The sequence below is a fragment of the Myotis brandtii genome, unplaced genomic scaffold, assembly GCF_000412655.1.
Source record: "Myotis brandtii unplaced genomic scaffold, ASM41265v1 scaffold600, whole genome shotgun sequence".
Lineage (NCBI taxonomy): Eukaryota > Metazoa > Chordata > Mammalia > Chiroptera > Vespertilionidae > Myotis > Myotis brandtii.
In genome coordinates, this window is record NW_005370273.1 from 968,365 (window position 1) to 988,867 (window position 20,503).

A 20,503-nucleotide genomic window follows, 5' to 3' on the forward strand; every position below is an offset into this window, starting at 1 on the left:
AAATCTGCCAGGAGAGTTAACCAGAATAAAGAGGCTAGGATATTTTAAAGCTTTTCTTAGATATTTCCCTCCAGAAGCGTTACCCTAATTCGCTGTACTACTAGTTAGTAGTTTGCGAGTGCCAATTGTACTCTTAAGTGTTGAGTTCTGGATTAATGTTCTTTTGCCTGTTTAAAATGGCTTCTAAAGAGAGATTGTGGACTGTTTTTTAGAAGCTAATAGGATGTTAAAAGAGTACAGTTACATTAAAGTGAACAGTGCAGATTACAGGGCCCAGACCTAAAAGATGTATATTATTTCCTATTGGTGTCTTAGAGTGTGACACAAATTTTGTGGCTTCAACAACAAATATTTGCCTGTGACTGGGTGTGGCTCAGTTGGTCCCATGCACCCAAAGGTCGCAGGTATGATTTCCCGTCAGGGCACATGCCCAGGTTGCTGGTTCGGTTCCTGGTTAGGTTGTGTACAGGAGGCAACCTAACGATGTTTCTCTCTCACATGGAAGTTTCCCTCCCCCTCCCCCTCCCCCTCTCCCCTTTCTCTCACCCAAGGATATTTTTCCCATTGATTTTTATGGAAGGGAGGGAGGGAGACAGACAGACAGACAGACAGACAGACATCAATTGGTTGCCTCCCACATGTGCTGGCACCCTGGGCCGGGGTCAAACCTGCAACCTGGGTATATGCCCCCTGACTGGGAATCAAACCCACAACCTTTCAGTCCATGGGCCAACGCTCTAACCACTGACATAACTTTGGCATATTGGGATGACGTTCTAAGCAACTGAGCTACCGGGCCCGGGCCAGACATATTTTTTAAACTGTTTAATTTGCTTCCCTGGTTGTATCATCTGTATTGCACAATGTTAACAAAATAAAGCTGGGATACTTTTCAATAAGTCAGCTATGAGTTTTGGTAAACACAAACTGAAACAAACACATAGGAATGATAAAGATGGCCGAATTTTCTTTTAAGAACTTATATTCCATATATTTTGCTTGATTATGCATGTGCAGAAAATTGTCCAGTTTTTTTTAAGTGGGTAGGTATAATTGTTAGAGATCATATTATTGACTCTGTTCTTCGATATGTCATTAGTATATTCATATATTCAATAAATATTTATTCAGCACCTATTGTGTCTGGCTCTTTTGACATATCAGTGACTAAATGAGGTCCCACTTTTTAAAATTATATAGTTGGTTGGAAGATGATAAACACTATAGAGAAAGGTAGAACAGAGTGAAGGATGCCAGGAGGAAGGGCAGGTTTTGGTGTTAAATAGGGAGGTACAGGAGGCCTAATTAAGAAAGTGACGTTTGAATCAAGACCTGAAGGAGGGTGAGGGAAGAGCCACTTGGCCATGTGGGGGAAGAACATCCCTAAGATGGGACTGTGCTTGACGTCTTCAAGGAATCCCCTGGAGCTAGTGTGGCTAGTGTGGAGTCAGGAAGCAGGTGTGATCAGAAAGCTAAATGGACTGGGAGAAAGGCTTATCTTTTAGTTATTTTGATATCACTCGTTTTTTTTGTATACCCTTAAACACTTACACTAAATTCTAATTCATGTGTTATTTGATAGGTAGAAATTACTTGATAATGTGAATATTGTTGTAGTATATTTAGTATGTAATATCAGAAGTTTCTTTGGCAAACAGTAGCAGGAGCTCCACAGTGGCCTCATGATTCAGTTATAACCATCAAAAGGCTTACCTTTTAGAACCTTAAACTACTAGTTTGTAATGAGATGGATTCTAAATAATAAATGTGCATGTTGTCAGAATTTGGAAATTTTAAATACTTAAAGAGAAAATTAAAATTACCATACTCCTATTACAGAAATGACTGTTAACTTTTTTATATTATTTCTCTTGCATTTTTATTCTCCCTCATGTATATAATAGGTGTATTTGTTTTAACTTACTTAAGATTTTATTATGTATTGTATCGATATATTTTTGTCTTCTCTTCTGATTATACCTAAGTATTTCCCCATGTTATTAAATGTTCTCACTAGCATAATTTTTAATAATATGATGTACCATTACTTATTCAATAATTTTCTAATTTTTTTTACATTTAGACTATTTAGTCATTATAAGTGGAGCTGCTATGAACATTTTTGAACATAAACATTTGTCCTTTTCTAAAAAAAAAATCTGCCAGGAGAGTTAACCAGAATAAAGAGGCTAGGATATTTTAAAGCTTTTCTTAGATATTTCCCTCCAGAAGCGTTACCCTAATTCGCTGTACTACTAGTTAGTAGTTTGCGAGTGCCAATTGTACTCTTAAGTGTTGAGTTCTGGATTAATGTTCTTTTGCCTGTTTAAAATGGCTTCTAAAGAGAGATTGTGGACTGTTTTTTAGAAGCTAATAGGATGTTAAAAGAGTACAGTTACATTAAAGTGAACAGTGCAGATTACAGGGCCCAGACCTAAAAGATGTATATTATTTCCTATTGGTGTCTTAGAGTGTGACACAAATTTTGTGGCTTCAACAACAAATATTTGCCTGTGACTGGGTGTGGCTCAGTTGGTCCCATGCACCCAAAGGTCGCAGGTATGATTTCCCGTCAGGGCACATGCCCAGGTTGCTGGTTCGGTTCCTGGTTAGGTTGTGTACAGGAGGCAACCTAACGATGTTTCTCTCTCACATGGAAGTTTCCCTCCCCCTCCCCCTCCCCCTCTCCCCTTTCTCTCACCCAAGGATATTTTTCCCATTGATTTTTATGGAAGGGAGGGAGGGAGACAGACAGACAGACAGACAGACAGACAGACAGACAGACAGACAGACAGACAGACAGACAGACAGACAGACAGACAGACAGACAGACAGACAGACAGACAGACAGACAGACAGACAGACAGACAGACAGACAGACAGACAGACAGACAGACAGACAGACAGACAGACAGACAGACAGACAGACAGACAGAAATTGGTTGCCTCCCACATGTGCTGGCACCCTGGGCCGGGGTCAAACCTGCAACCTGGGTATATGCCCCCTGACTGGGAATCAAACCCACAACCTTTCAGTCCATGGGCCAACGCTCTAACCACTGAGCAACAGCTAGGGCAGATCCTTTATTTTTTAATTGGGCTCTGTATTTTTTTATTATTGAGTTCTAAGAGGTTTTTTTTTTTTTAAGTTTGGATACAAGCCCCTTATTAGATGACTGATTGGCAAATATTTGCATAGCATGATTTGTCTTTTCACGTTGGTGTCCTTTAAAGCACTAGAGTTTTAAATTTGAAGTCCACTTTATCCAATTTTTCTTTTATTGCTTATGTTTTTAGTTACATCTCTGACAATCCTTTTCCAAATCCAGGCATGAAGATTTACCCCTCTGTTTTAAGAATTTTATAGTTTTAGCTCTTACTTTTAGGTATTTGATCCATTTTGAATTGATTTTTATGTATACTTCGAGATAAGGATCCAATTTTATTCTTCTGAACATGGCTATCCAGTTGTCCGATAGGAAGGTCTTGGCACCCTATTAAAAATCAGTTGGCCTAAAGGGGTGATAAATGTTGATGGAATGAGATTTGACCTTGGGTTGTGAATACATGATACAATATATAGATAATGTATTATAGAATTGTACACCTGAAACCTATATAGTTTTATTATCCGATTTCACCCCAATACATGTAATAAAAATTAAATTAATTTTAAATTTAGATGGTAAAAAAATCTGTTGATCATAGGGTGTATGGGTTTATTTCTGGACTTTCAATTCTAATCCATTCAAATCTACGTCTATCTTTGTGCCATGGTGCTTTGAGTATGTTTTGATGTTAGGAAGTGTGAGTCCCACTTTTTTCCAAGATTGTGTTTTGTCTGTTCTGGGTCCTTGCAATTACATATGTACTTTAGAATCAACTTGTCAGTTTCTGCAAAGAAGTTAGCTGGGATTTTGGTAGGATTGTTCTAAATTCATAGAGCAGTTTGGGTGAGTGATGTCATCTTGACAGTATGAGGTCCCTTGATCCATAATATGGGATGTCTTTTTATTTAGGTCTGTAATTTGTTTCAACAATAATTTTTAGTTTTCCATGTACAAATGTTGCATTTCTCTGTTAAATTTGTCCATAAGTATGTTATTTTCTTTAATGTTTATTAGTAGTAAGTGGACTTGTTTTATGAATTTTATATTTAGATTATTCCCAAACATTTTTCTTACTATTAATTCTAATTTACTTCATCGTGGTCTTGAGGTTTGTTTTATGGCCTAGCATATGATTCATCTGGAGATGTTCCATATGTACTTAAGAAGATCATATATTCTGTCTTTGAATCTACAGTGTGTCTCCTGTGATCAACATATAGTTGGATCATTTCTTTAATCAAATCTGTCTCCTGATTGGCTTGCTAAGTTCATTCATAGGTAATGTTATTGAAAGAGTTGGAGTGTGCCATTTACTTTGTTTTCTATATGTCTCGTGTCTTTTTGTTGTTAATCTGTTCTTCCTTTACATCGTCATTAAGTGAATATTTTCTAATGTAGCATTTAAATTTTTTTTAGGTCAAATTTCTTTTTATCATAGCAAAATAAGAGAGTCTTTAAATTAGAGTAATTCACTTAGTTATTGAATTTTGTACTGGACAAATCAGCTTATCCATTGTGCTTTTGGGAATACTCAGTCATCTTAAAAAAGTTCAGCCTTGCCAGTGTGGCTCAGTGGTTGAGCAACGACCCATGAACCAAGAGGTCCCAGGTTCAATTCTCAGTCGAGGCATATGCCCAGGTTGGAGGCTCAATCCCCAGTGGGGTGTGCAGAAGGCAGCCATTTGATATCTGTCTCTCTCTCATGGGTGTTTCTACCTCTCTATTCCTCTCCCTTCCTCTCACTCTAAAATCAATAAAAACATTTTTTAAAAGGTTCAAGTCTTTTTTGAACCTTTTAAAAAAGGTTTGAACCTTTTTAAAAAGGGGGGAGGACATGACATATATGCACATTTTTTTCCAACTTTACTGAGATATGATTAACAAGAGTATAAGATACTTAAAGTGTACATTGTGATATTTGATATACATACACATTGTCAAAGGATTCCTTCCGTCTGGTTAATACATTCATCACTTCACATACTTACCTGGGTGTGTGTGTGAGTGTGTGTGTGTGTGAACATTTTAGTTCTGTTTTCTTAGAAATTTTCTATTATACAACACAGTGTTATCAACTATAGTAACCATGTTACACATTAGGTCCCAGGACCTTATTCACCTTCAGGCTAAAGTTTGTATCCTTTTACCATCTCCTCCCTATTTCCCCCACCCTCCAACCCCTGGCAATCACTTTTCTACTATCAGTTTCTCTGCTTTTGACTTCTTTTTTAGATCCCACATATAAGCATATCATGTAGTATTTGTTTTTCTCTTTCTGGCTTATTTCACTTAGCTTAATGCCCTCATGCTCCATCCTTGTTGTTAAAATAGGTAAGGTTTTCTTCTTTTTTTGGCTGAATATTCCATTGTATATATGTATATACCACATCTTATCCATTCATCGGTTGATAGACACAAGTTGTTTCCGTTTCTTGACTAGTGAATAATGCTGCAGGAAACATGGGAATACGGATAGCTCTTCAATATCCTATTTTCAGTTCCTTAGGGTATATACCCAGGAGTTGGATTGCTGGATCTTTTTTTTTTTCTCTTACTTTTAGGTATTTGATCCATTTTGAATTGATTTTTATGTATACTTCGAGATAAGGATCCAATTTTATTCTTCTGAACATGGCTATCCAGTTGTCCGATAGGAAGGTCTTGGCACCCTATTAAAAATCAGTTGGCCTAAAGGGGTGATAAATGTTGATGGAATGAGATTTGAGACCTTGGGTTGAATACATGATACAATATATAGATAATGTATTATAGAATTGTACACCTGAAACCTATATAGTTTTATTATCCGATTTCACCCCAATACATGTAATAAAAATTAAATTAATTTTAAATTTAGATGGTAAAAAAATCTGTTGATCATAGGGTGTATGGGTTTATTTCTGGACTTTCAATTCTAATCCATTCAAATCTACGTCTATCTTTGTGCCATGGTGCTTTGAGTATGTTTTGATGTTAGGAAGTGTGAGTCCCACTTTTTTCCAAGATTGTGTTTTGTCTGTTCTGGGTCCTTGCAATTACATATGTACTTTAGAATCAACTTGTCAGTTTCTGCAAAGAAGTTAGCTGGGATTTTGGTAGGATTGTTCTAAATTCATAGAGCAGTTTGGGTGAGTGATGTCATCTTGACAGTATGAGGTCCCTTGATCCATAATATGGGATGTCTTTTTATTTAGGTCTGTAATTTGTTTCAACAATAATTTTTAGTTTTCCATGTACAAATGTTGCATTTCTCTGTTAAATTTGTCCATAAGTATGTTATTTTCTTTAATGTTTATTAGTAGTAAGTGGACTTGTTTTATGAATTTTATATTTAGATTATTCCCAAACATTTTTCTTACTATTAATTCTAATTTACTTCATCGTGGTCTTGAGGTTTGTTTTATGGCCTAGCATATGATTCATCTGGAGATGTTCCATATGTACTTAAGAAGATCATATATTCTGTCTTTGAATCTACAGTGTGTCTCCTGTGATCAACATATAGTTGGATCATTTCTTTAATCAAATCTGTCTCCTGATTGGCTTGCTAAGTTCATTCATAGGTAATGTTATTGAAAGAGTTGGAGTGTGCCATTTACTTTGTTTTCTATATGTCTCGTGTCTTTTTGTTGTTAATCTGTTCTTCCTTTACATCGTCATTAAGTGAATATTTTCTAATGTAGCATTTAAATTTTTTTTAGGTCAAATTTCTTTTTATCATAGCAAAATAAGAGAGTCTTTAAATTAGAGTAATTCACTTAGTTATTGAATTTTGTACTGGACAAATCAGCTTATCCATTGTGCTTTTGGGAATACTCAGTCATCTTAAAAAAGTTCAGCCTTGCCAGTGTGGCTCAGTGGTTGAGCAACGACCCATGAACAAGCGTTACCCTAATTCGCTGTACTACTAGTTAGTAGTTTGCGAGTGCCAATTGTACTCTTAAGTGTTGAGTTCTGGATTAATGTTCTTTTGCCTGTTTAAAATGGCTTCTAAAGAGAGATTGTGGACTGTTTTTTAGAAGCTAATAGGATGTTAAAAGAGTACAGTTACATTAAAGTGAACAGTGCAGATTACAGGGCCCAGACCTAAAAGATGTATATTATTTCCTATTGGTGTCTTAGAGTGTGACACAAATTTTGTGGCTTCAACAACAAATATTTGCCTGTGACTGGGTGTGGCTCAGTTGGTCCCATGCACCCAAAGGTCGCAGGTATGATTTCCCGTCAGGGCACATGCCCAGGTTGCTGGTTCGGTTCCTGGTTAGGTTGTGTACAGGAGGCAACCTAACGATGTTTCTCTCTCACATGGAAGTTTCCCTCCCCCTCCCCCTCCCCCTCTCCCCTTTCTCTCACCCAAGGATATTTTTCCCATTGATTTTTATGGAAGGGAGGGAGGGAGACAGACAGACAGACAGACAGACAGACATCAATTGGTTGCCTCCCACATGTGCTGGCACCCTGGGCCGGGGTCAAACCTGCAACCTGGGTATATGCCCCCTGACTGGGAATCAAACCCACAACCTTTCAGTCCATGGGCCAACGCTCTAACCACTGAGCAACAGCTAGGGCAGATCCTTTATTTTTTAATTGGGCTCTGTATTTTTTTATTATTGAGTTCTAAGAGGTTTTTTTTTTTTTAAGTTTGGATACAAGCCCCTTATTAGATGACTGATTGGCAAATATTTGCATAGCATGATTTGTCTTTTCACGTTGGTGTCCTTTAAAGCACTAGAGTTTTAAATTTGAAGTCCACTTTATCCAATTTTTCTTTTATTGCTTATGTTTTTAGTTACATCTCTGACAATCCTTTTCCAAATCCAGGCATGAAGATTTACCCCTCTGTTTTAAGAATTTTATAGTTTTAGCTCTTACTTTTAGGTATTTGATCCATTTTGAATTGATTTTTATGTATACTTCGAGATAAGGATCCAATTTTATTCTTCTGAACATGGCTATCCAGTTGTCCGATAGGAAGGTCTTGGCACCCTATTAAAAATCAGTTGGCCTAAAGGGGTGATAAATGTTGATGGAATGAGATTTGACCTTGGGTTGTGAATACATGATACAATATATAGATAATGTATTATAGAATTGTACACCTGAAACCTATATAGTTTTATTATCCGATTTCACCCCAATACATGTAATAAAAATTAAATTAATTTTAAATTTAGATGGTAAAAAAATCTGTTGATCATAGGGTGTATGGGTTTATTTCTGGACTTTCAATTCTAATCCATTCAAATCTACGTCTATCTTTGTGCCATGGTGCTTTGAGTATGTTTTGATGTTAGGAAGTGTGAGTCCCACTTTTTTCCAAGATTGTGTTTTGTCTGTTCTGGGTCCTTGCAATTACATATGTACTTTAGAATCAACTTGTCAGTTTCTGCAAAGAAGTTAGCTGGGATTTTGGTAGGATTGTTCTAAATTCATAGAGCAGTTTGGGTGAGTGATGTCATCTTGACAGTATGAGGTCCCTTGATCCATAATATGGGATGTCTTTTTATTTAGGTCTGTAATTTGTTTCAACAATAATTTTTAGTTTTCCATGTACAAATGTTGCATTTCTCTGTTAAATTTGTCCATAAGTATGTTATTTTCTTTAATGTTTATTAGTAGTAAGTGGACTTGTTTTATGAATTTTATATTTAGATTATTCCCAAACATTTTTCTTACTATTAATTCTAATTTACTTCATCGTGGTCTTGAGGTTTGTTTTATGGCCTAGCATATGATTCATCTGGAGATGTTCCATATGTACTTAAGAAGATCATATATTCTGTCTTTGAATCTACAGTGTGTCTCCTGTGATCAACATATAGTTGGATCATTTCTTTAATCAAATCTGTCTCCTGATTGGCTTGCTAAGTTCATTCATAGGTAATGTTATTGAAAGAGTTGGAGTGTGCCATTTACTTTGTTTTCTATATGTCTCGTGTCTTTTTGTTGTTAATCTGTTCTTCCTTTACATCGTCATTAAGTGAATATTTTCTAATGTAGCATTTAAATTTTTTTTAGGTCAAATTTCTTTTTATCATAGCAAAATAAGAGAGTCTTTAAATTAGAGTAATTCACTTAGTTATTGAATTTTGTACTGGACAAATCAGCTTATCCATTGTGCTTTTGGGAATACTCAGTCATCTTAAAAAAGTTCAGCCTTGCCAGTGTGGCTCAGTGGTTGAGCAACGACCCATGAACCAAGAGGTCCCAGGTTCAATTCTCAGTCGAGGCATATGCCCAGGTTGGAGGCTCAATCCCCAGTGGGGTGTGCAGAAGGCAGCCATTTGATATCTGTCTCTCTCTCATGGGTGTTTCTACCTCTCTATTCCTCTCCCTTCCTCTCACTCTAAAATCAATAAAAACATTTTTTAAAAGGTTCAAGTCTTTTTTGAACCTTTTAAAAAAGGTTTGAACCTTTTTAAAAAGGGGGGAGGACATGACATATATGCACATTTTTTTCCAACTTTACTGAGATATGATTAACAAGAGTATAAGATACTTAAAGTGTACATTGTGATATTTGATATACATACACATTGTCAAAGGATTCCTTCCGTCTGGTTAATACATTCATCACTTCACATACTTACCTGGGTGTGTGTGTGAGTGTGTGTGTGTGTGAACATTTTAGTTCTGTTTTCTTAGAAATTTTCTATTATACAACACAGTGTTATCAACTATAGTAACCATGTTACACATTAGGTCCCAGGACCTTATTCACCTTCAGGCTAAAGTTTGTATCCTTTTACCATCTCCTCCCTATTTCCCCCACCCTCCAACCCCTGGCAATCACTTTTCTACTATCAGTTTCTCTGCTTTTGACTTCTTTTTTAGATCCCACATATAAGCATATCATGTAGTATTTGTTTTTCTCTTTCTGGCTTATTTCACTTAGCTTAATGCCCTCATGCTCCATCCTTGTTGTTAAAATAGGTAAGGTTTTCTTCTTTTTTTGGCTGAATATTCCATTGTATATATGTATATACCACATCTTATCCATTCATCGGTTGATAGACACAAGTTGTTTCCGTTTCTTGACTAGTGAATAATGCTGCAGGAAACATGGGAATACGGATAGCTCTTCAATATCCTATTTTCAGTTCCTTAGGGTATATACCCAGGAGTTGGATTGCTGGATCTTTTTTTTTTTTTTTAATAGATTTTTATTGATTTCGGAAAGGAAGAGAGAAATAGAAACATCAATGATGAAAGATAATTATTGATCAGCTGCCTTCTGCATGCCCCCTATGGGGGATTGAGTCTGCAACCCAGGCTTATGCCCTGACAGGGAATCGAACCATGACCTCTGGTTCATAGGTCAACACAATTTTTTGAGGAACTTCTACATTATTTTCCATAGTGACTGTCCCAATTTACATTCCTATCCTCTTGTTATCTTGCATTTTTTATGACATTCATTCTAACAGGTTTGAGGTGCTCTCTAATTGTGATTTTGATTTGCATTTCCCTAATGATGGCTGATGTTGAGCACATTTTCATGTACCTGATGGCTATTTGTATGTCTTTGAGAAAATATCTATTCAGCTCCTCTGCCCATTTTTTAATCAGATTGCTTATTTTTTTTCTGTTGAGTTGTGTGGTTTTCATGTCTATTTTGGTTATGGACCCCTTATCAGATATATTATTTGCAAGTATTTTCTTCCATTCGTTATGTTGCCTTTTCATTTTGTTGATGATTTCCTTTGCTGTGCAGAAACTTTGTAGTTTGCTGTCTTCCCACGTGTTTATTGCGTGTATTGCCTTAGCTTTGGGTGTTTAATCCCAAAAAATTGCCAAGACTGTTGTCAAGGAGCTTACCTGCTATCTTCTTCTAGGAGTTTTACAGCTTTAGGTCTTAAATTCAAGTTTTCAGTTCATTTTTAGTTGATCTCTGTGTATGTGGCTGTCCAGTTTTCCCAATACCATTCAAGAGACTGTAGTTTCCCCACTGGATATTCTTGCCTCCTTTGTCATAAAATAATTGGCCATATATGCATGGGTTTATTTTTGGGCTGTCTATTCTGTTCCGTTGATCTTTGTTCCTGTTTTTATGCCAATACCATGCTGTTTTGGTTACTCTAACTTTTTAATATAGTTTGAAATCAGGAAGTGTGATCCCTTCAGTGTTGTTCTTAAGATTGTTTTGGCTGTTTGTGGTGTGTGTGTGGTTCCATGAAAATTTTAGGATTGTTTTATTCCTGTGAAAAAATGCCATTGGAATTTTGATAGGGATTGTATTGAATCTTTAGGTTGCTTGGTAATGTGGACATTTTAACAATCTTAGTTCTTCCATCCATGAGCATGAATATCTTTTCATTTATTTATGTGTTCAATTTCTTTCACCAGTCTTATGGTTTTCAGTGTACAGTTCTTTCACTTTGATTAAATTTATTTCTAAGAATATTCTTTTTGGTGCAGTTGTAAATGAGATTGTTTTCTTCATTTCTCTGATAGTTGTTAGTAGATAGAAACAATTGGGTTTTGTGTATTGATTTTGTATCCCTAAACAGTACTGAATTGTTTATTAGTTCTAACAGTTTTTTGGTAGAGTCTTTAGGCTTTTCTGTATGTTGTATGTCATTGGGAAATGGTGACAGTTTTACTTCTTCCTTTACATTTTGGAAGGTTGTTAATTCTTTTTCTCGCCTAATGGCTCTGTCTAGGACTTTCAGTACTAGATAGTGAATAAAAGTGGAGAGAGTGAGCATCCTTGTTGTACCTGCCTGATCTTAGAATAAAAGCTTTCAGCCTGACTGGTTGAGCATCGACCTATGAACCAGGAGGTCATGCTTCAATTCCCGGTCAGAGCACATGCCCAGGTTGCTGGCTTGATCCCTGGTAGGGGGCATGAAGGAGGCAGCCCATCAGTGATTCCCATCATTGATGTTTCTCTCTCTCTCTCCATTCTTCTCTGAAATCAATTATGTTGAGGTACCATTCCCTCTATACCCAGTTTGTGGAGTTTTTATCATGCATGGATGTTGAATTTTGTCAAATGCCTTTTCTGCATCTGTTGAAATAATATTATTTTTATCTTTCATTTTATTAGTGTAGTGTGCCACATTGATTGGTTTGTAGAAGTTGAATCACCCTTGAATCTCTGGAATAAATCCCATTATATCATGGCCTATGATTCTTTGTCGGATTATGTTTGTTGAGGATTTTTGCATCTATTTCATCAGGAATATTGGCCTGTAGTTTTCTTGTCATGTCCTTGTATGGTAGCTTTGGTATCTGGGTAATGCTGGCCTCATAAAATGAGTTTGGATGTGTAACTTTCTCGTATTTTTTGGAAGGATTGGTATTAATTCTTTAAATGTTTGGTAAAATTCAGCAGCCATCTATTCCTGGACTTGTTGGAATGTTTTTGGTAACTGATTAAATTTCCTTACTAGTAATTAGTCTGTTCCACTTTCTATTTCTTCATGATTCAGTCTTACTAGGTTGTATGTCTCTAAGAATGTATTCATTTCTTCTGTGTTGTCCAATTTGTTGGGCTACAATTGTTCTTACTCTCTTAAGGTTCTTTTATTTGTGTGGTATCAATTATAATACCTTTTGTTTATAATTTTGACTTTCTAGTGATTTGTAAGTTTTATTGATTTTTTTCTATTGACCTTTTTGTCTCTATTTCATTTATTTCTGCTCTGATCTTTGTTATTTCTTTCTTTTTTTAAAAAAATATATTTTACTGATTTTTTACAGAAAGGAAGGGAGAGGGATAGAGAGTTAGAAACATCGATGAGAGAGAAACATCGATCAGCTGCCTCCTGCACACCCCCTACTGGGGATGTGCCCGCAACCAAGGTACATGCCCTTGACCGGAATCGAACCTGGAACCCCTCAGTCTGCAGGCCGACGCTCTATCCACTGAGCCAAACTGGCTAGGGCTGATCTTTGTTATTTCAATCTTCCTTTGTTGCTGTTGTTTCTAGTTCATTGGGGAGTAAAGTTTGGTTGTTTGAGATCTTTTTCTTGATGTAGGCATTTATCACTGTAACCTTCCCTGTTAAAACTGCTTTTGCTATGTCCATACGTTTTGGTGTGTTGTATTTTCATTTTCATATGCCTCAAGATATATTTTCATTTCTTTTTGACCCATTGGTAGTTTAGTAGCATGATCTATCTGTTGTTGAAATGAGGTATTGAAGTCCTCTACTGTTATTGTATTGCTGTCTTATTTCTCCTTTCAGGGGTTTTAATATTTGCTTTATATATTTAGGTGCTCCGATGTTAGGTACATAAATATTTATAAGTGTTAATTAACACCTTGTTGGATTATATATCATTTATCATTATATTATGCACTTTGTCTCTTATTATAGTTTTTGATTTGAAGCTTGTTTTGTTTGATATAGCCATCCCTGCTTTCTTTTGTTTTCCATTTATATGGAATATCTTTTTCTATCCCTTCACTTTCAGTGTGTGTCCTTAAAGCTGAAGGGAGTCTCTTATAGGCAACATATAGAGATGGGTCTTCTTTCTTTATCCATTCAGCCAGTGTTTGTCTTTTGATTGGAGAATTTAGTCCATTTACACTTATAATAATTATTGATAGGTGTAGACTTACTATTGCTATTTTGCTCATTGTTTTCTGGCTATTTTATAATTCCTTTGCTCCTTCTCTTGTTCTCTTCCTATGTGGTTTGAAGATTTTCTGTAGTGGTATGCTTTCATTCCTTTCATTTACTTTTTGTCTATATAGGTTTTTGCTTTGTGAATTCCATGAGGTTTACATAACATATTTATAAGTCTCTTTTAAGCTGATAACCTAATTTCTAACACAACATACCTTTACATTTTTATTTTTATACCCCCCCCTCCTCTTTTATGTTTTTGATGTCACACTTTCCATCTTTTCCCCTTGTGTATCCATTAATAGATTATTGTAGTGGTATTTTTTTTTAATATATTTTATTGATTTTTTTCAGAGAGGAAGGGAGAAGGATAGAGAGTTAGAAACATCAATGAGAGAGAAACATTGATCAGCTGCCTCCTGCACACTCCCTACTGGGGATGTGCCCGCAACCAAGGTACATGCCCTTGACCAGAATCGAACCTGGGACCCTTGAGTCCTCAGGCTGACGCTCTATCCACTGAGCCAAACTGGAGTGGTATTTTTTAATGCTTTTGTGCATTTAAATTTTTTTAATAAAATGTTCACTATGCTTTTTTAGTTCTTTCTTTAGTAGTTATAGGGTTTGCCACATATATCTTTTTTTTAAATATATTGATTTTTTACAGAGAGGAAGGGAGAGGGATAGAGAATTAGAAACATCGATCAGCTGCCTCCTGCACACCTCCCACTGGGGATGTGCCCGCAACCAAGGTACATGCCCTTAACCGGAATCAAACCTGGAACCCTTCAGTCCGCAGGCCGACGCTCTATCCACTGAGCCAAACCGGTAAGGGCATCCACATATATCTTAACTTACCAGAATCAGCTTCAGATTTATAGTAGCTTAGTTCCAATGGTATATAGAAATACTACTTCTATATAGCTTTATTCTCTTTATGTAATATTATTGTTATACATATTACCTCTGTTAATGTTACAAATCCAACAATACCTTATTATAATTATTACTTTACCATCTGAAATAATGTCTTTAGTTTAAGAAAGCTCTGCTACCATCCACCTCTTTTGTAGTGTTATCGGCAAATATATTATACATATATTACATATCTATATATTACAGGCCCAACTCTACACTATATACATATTACTCGGTACAGCTACTATTTAAATTCATTAAAATAAGAAAGGAGAAAACATGCGTTTATACTGTCCTTTATAATTACACTAGAGGCCCAATGCATGAAAATTCATGCAAGAGGGGGCCTTTCTTCCCCCGGCTGTCGGCACTGGCTTCCCTCCGGGACCCGGGACCCAGCTTCGTCAGGAAGGACGCCCGGTCTAATTAGCATATTACCCTTTTATTATTATAGATCATGACTGATGCTCATTGTTTTTTCATGTGAGGTCATGTTTACCATCTGAGGTCACTTGCTTTAGGCCTGTAGAACTTTATTTATTTTATGGTGTGTCTGCTAGACAAATTCCCTCATTTTATGATTATCTGAGAAAGTTTTCATTTCTTTTACGCTTAATTATTTTTGAAAGATGGTTTTGTTGGATATGGGATTCTTGGTTGACAGGTTTTTTTTCTTTGAGTACTTCGAATATTTTATCCCCCTGCTTCTGGCCTCCATTTTCCTGCAGCATAATTTTATCAGCAAGCTAATTAAGTCAAATTCTGGCTCCTTTGACAGAATAGTTCCTGAGGTCTGTGTTTGATATTTGTTTTGACACCAGAATGGTTTTTTCCAGCTGTCTTACTTTCTGCTTCTCTCCTGCAAACTAGGTCTATATGAGAATCCTTGCAGAAACACTTTCCATAAAGGCAGCAGTGAGTTGTCTTGATTCTCCTTCCAGTGCCTTCCACCACACCTTCCAGTATTCTTGAAAATGCTTAGCCTGAAAGCCCTAGGCTTGGTGACAAATGAAGTCAGTTTATTTGGGGAGGGATTAGGAGCTATCTGTTTTACTGCCTGCTTTTTCTCCAGGGCTCTTAAACTGGTGGTGAGGGACAACGGAAAACTTCTCTCTGAGTAAAACCCAGATGTACACTGAGCTCTCAGCTGGAGGTAGAGATTAGATAGTGCTCTTGGCTTACCTCTGCTGGCATGGAACCACTGTCTCATAGGTTGATGCAAGGGCACTCAGGTGTTCTCAGTTTACTGCCCCCAAGTAGAGCCTTCTTTCCTTGGAGGTAGAGATTAGGTAGTGCTCTTGCCTTACCTCACTGGCATGGAACCACTGTCTCAAGGGCACTCAGGTGTTCTCAGTTTACTGCCCCCAAGTAGAGCCTTCTTTCCACTATTGAGGGCTGCGTAGAAGATGGGATTCCACCTCTCGGTTGCACTTCTTAATAGGTTGTTTGCAGCAGGATGAGAAATGCTGGTGTCCTGTTCGTGGGAAGAAAGCCCTTCACCTGGGAGCTGGAGGAAAGGGGTACCCTGTGTCTTGGCTGTAGCCGTCTGGAATGGAGTCTCCTCCACTGACCTTGAAGTTGTAAGGGAGGCGTGGTCTTGGTTCAAATACCAGACTATTGCTTCTCTTACCAAATGTTTATAGAACTTCTTGGAGAGATGCTTCTTCATTTGTTCTTTGCTTACAGGACCATTTCCAGAGGCTTTCAATGGTGGTTTTTAAATACTTTTAACCAATTTCACTGGGGAGCAGGCCATTGGAACTTTTCAGGCTGTCAATCTCTGGCTGGTGATAAATGAGTTCTTTTGTGGTGTCATGAGAAAGGAAGGTCAAAGGCACCGCATGGAGGAGTTAAAATGTGATGCAGGATTTTATTGTGAATTCGGGGACGGAGAGGGTAGGCAGGCTCTACAGCACTGCCCTGGCAGTCCTCCATCTCTCTTCTTGGTCAGGTAAAGGACCGGCACCATTCACATGCTCCAACCCGGACTCCTGACTTTTCCCAGCAAACTCGGGGGGTTTCCTGTCCTCTCTCCAATCTGATGGCCTTTCCCATGTTCCCAGGCGAGGTCCTGCCCTGTCTCCTCACCCTGACTCCCACGGAGCATGTCCACAAGTGCCATTACAGCAGCTCGCTCCTCTTGAGCATGTGCCCGGCGAGGAGTTTCCTCCCGTCGCTCTGGTACCAGACCGGGCCTCAGCACCCTGGGGAGATGGTCCTATCCCTTCTGAGGATGAGGTCTCCTCTCTGGCAGTTTCCTGTAGTGTGTGAACCTGCCTGGTGACCAGTCAGCTGGTGGGAATGCTGCTCCCTGCTCCCTGCTCCAGCTTCCCGGATTTAGATGATTTAATCCCCCTTTGCTTCCTTATGTTAATAACGAGCTCTCTTCCTCACGCTAATAACTACCTATGTACGCTGACATCTCCCCACCCAGAGAATGTGAGCCTTTATAATCTTTCTTTTTAATTAAATCTTTATTGTTGAAAGTATTACATATGTCCTCTTTCTTCCCCCATGGACCTTTCTAACCCGTTCCTGCCCCCCACCCCAGGCCTTCGCCACCCTGTTGTCTGTATCTATGAATTATGCGTATAAACATACAAGTTCTTTGGTTGATCACTTCCCCCCCACCCACCTACCCTCCCCCGCCTTGCCTCTGAGATTCTGCATTCTGTTCCATGCTTCTATGCCTCTGCATCTATTTTGTCCATCAGTTTATTTTGTTACTTAGATTCCACATATGAGTGAGATCATGTGATACTTGTCTTTCTCTGACTGACTTATTTCACTTAGCATAACACTCTCCAGGTCCCTCCATGCTGTCTCAAAGGGTAAGGGGTCCTTCTTTTTTACTGCTGTATAGTATTCCATGGTATAAATGTACCACAGCTTTTTTATCTGCTCATGTACTGATGGACACTTGAGCTGTTTTCCAGCTCTTAGCTATTGTAAGTTGTGCTGCTATGAACATAGGGGTGCATACATTCTCTCTGCTTGGTGTTTTGGGTTTCTTAGGGATTCTAGAAGTGGGATCACTGGATCAAATGGCAGTTCCATATTTTTTTGAGGAACTGAGTTTGGTTCTTTACTAGGGTTCCTACCTGACTTTCATATACTACTTTGAAATTTACAAATTGATATTTGCTTTAAGACAATTTATTATTTACTTCGTAATTTTAAAATGTCAGTTTCTGTGTGTGTGTTGTAGCCCTGGTCCATAAGGAGGGTGACTACTACAGCATGTATTCTGCGATAAATGACCGATTGTTCATTATGGATAGCCAGCAGCTATTTATAACAACTGTGTGAATGATTTTAAGAGGGGTGGTGTGAAGTGTTATAGTCATTTCTAAAGCCTCCAAGGACACTCAGAGTGCTCAGTTTCTCTGACAGTGGCTATTAGGGGGATTTCTTTTTTTTTACAATTTCTACTACTGAGTTATTGTACTCACATCTAACTTAAAAAACTGTACTTTGGATATTTTTAAAATACATTTTTTATTGATTTCAGAGAGGAAGGGAGAGGGGGAGAGATAGAAACATTAATGATGAGAGAGGATCATTGACCGGCTGCCTCCTGCACGCCCTCTCCTGGGAATTGAGCCCACAACCCAGGCATGTGCCCTGATCAGGAATCCGACCTTGACCTCCTGGTTCATAGGTCGATGCTCAACCACTAAGCCATGCCTGCTGAGCTGGATTTTTTTTTTAAGTTTGCAATTTAAACTAATTTCAATCTGAAACCAGTCTAAAATGCTTGAATATTGTTTTTTGTTGTTGTTTTTAATCCTCACCTAAGGACATGCTGAGAGAGAGAGATGCATTGATCGGTTGCCTTCCACCCCTACCCTGAGTGGGGATTGGACCCACAACCCAGATATGTGTCCTGACCAGAAATCAAACCAGCAACCTTCCAGGGCACAGGATGACATTTAGCCAGCTGAGCCCCCCGACCAGGGAATATTGTTGATAACTTGTAAGCTTGTATGATTTCTAATGTATTCTTTTTCCCAAACCTCATGATGTCTTGTCTAAGTGCATTCTCAAACTCAAGTCTATGAAATAGCACTTTCTTACTGCAGTAATTTCTTTACCTTTTTCCCCCACCATGCCACAAGTTATGGATAGATAGTCTGGTTTAATGAAACTCCTTAAAACTGATGGGAATTCATAAGTTTTGTAATCATTATCATATGTAGTGTCCTTGCAATGGTTGCTTGTGTTGGAATGCACACATCATGTGTTAGGAAATCTGGGGTAGAGTATAGCAGGTAAGTTTTGGGATAATTGCCCAGTTTGTGGTTTCTCTCTATTTGGGGAGTGGCTCTCTTTGCTGTGCCCGTGCTCTGGCTGTAACCCATTGAATCGCTGAGTCTCACAGCATCTAGTATTGCTGTAGCCCACTGGACTCTCTCTCCCAGACACTGACGTTTAGCAGGGCTAGCTAGTCATTTCTGTGATGCTCTGGTGAAAAGACCCCGGAGATCCCTTTTCTGAGCTCTAAGCTGTCCTACCCTTCCTGAGTCTTAGTCATCTGTCTCACTTTGATTCTGGAAAGATTGTTCCTTTTTCTGGAGATGGTTCTGTTGTTTGCAACTAAAATAGAGTCACAACACAAGCATGGTGTTAGAGATATGTCATGGCATGTCATAGAAAGCATTCCAGGAGCCGGTTACAATTTTACTTTTGCCTCTTGCTTCATTTGCCTCCGCTGGTATTTTTCCACGTCAGTGATCTAGTTAACTTCTTAACTCAGTCATCACAAGCTAATGCAAAACCTGTTGTTACACACCTTTTATAGCTCACTCTCATAGATCATTTCCTATTGACTTTCAAAATAATTATACATACCTTCATAATAGGGGTATGATCTATTTGGCTGGCTCCTCATTAGACAACAGCCCCTGAAGTGTCTGTTAAAGTATAGGTATTGTGAAAACTTGTCATGCCATTTTTCTTGTCACTGGATTCTCTTGTCACTTAATTTATTTTATAGCATGATTGGTGGGCATATACATTATTAAAGATTCTTTGTTCCTTGGAAATTGAGTTCATGTAATATCAGTCTTATATTTTAAAGAGAAATATTTAGTAAATAGACTTAATAAATTTTTAACCCAGAAATCCTTTCACTTTTTAAACCAGAATGTTATCACTGTTATTGAAAGATGCTAAAAGGGGGAAAAATTCCCCAGATCCTAAAACACTTTGTTATTAGTGTCTTTGTATGTTTAATTTTGTATATTTTTCTATGCATTTTAGAACATAGCTATAAAATACATATATTAAGTTCATATATGTTTTCAGATCACTTCTAAGTAACATGTCAGTATAATCTAATTAGATTAGTCATGTTTTCCCTAAAACTTAAACTTTTCTACCTGGGTTACTAGATGTATGATTAAGACTGCTCCAATCCTGTTTTCTTACCATATAAAGTACTGTTGTGAAGAGTAAATGAACTAATAGGAGAGAATCTAACATGGTATCTAGTTTAGGTACTTGGTAAATGTTCATTACACCTCTCGTTTGTTTAGATTAACTAGGGAGAATATGCCATTTTTTTTGACCCTTCCCACCTGGCTGTCAATTTTTCTTAAAATAATTTTAACTTTGTAAAATCCCCTTTTAAAAGAAGTTGGGTACATGTTTGTTCGTATTTCTTTGAAAACTATGTTTAGGAGCTAGAAATATGTGAGAAAGTTAGACTTACTTTCTTAGCTCTTTAAATTATAAGTGGTCTATTGAGTAATCAGGGGGTATGCTTTATAAATGTGTGTTGGTGAGAGCTGGTTATATTTTACCCATTTTGGGATCTAAACCATGTTAGCCATTTTACAGATAGATGGCCTTCTTTAAGGTAGGATGTTACTATAAAGGAATAGGACAAGAATTCTA

At 37.6% G+C, this 20,503-nt stretch overlaps 1 protein-coding gene across 2 annotated transcripts in view; it reads left to right on the forward strand.

Annotated features, from left to right (window-relative positions):
* IWS1 (IWS1 homolog (S. cerevisiae)) overlaps positions 1 to 20,503 on the forward strand; it is a 49,035-nt gene that overhangs the window by 1,988 nt on the left and 26,544 nt on the right. The window lies entirely within an intron of this gene.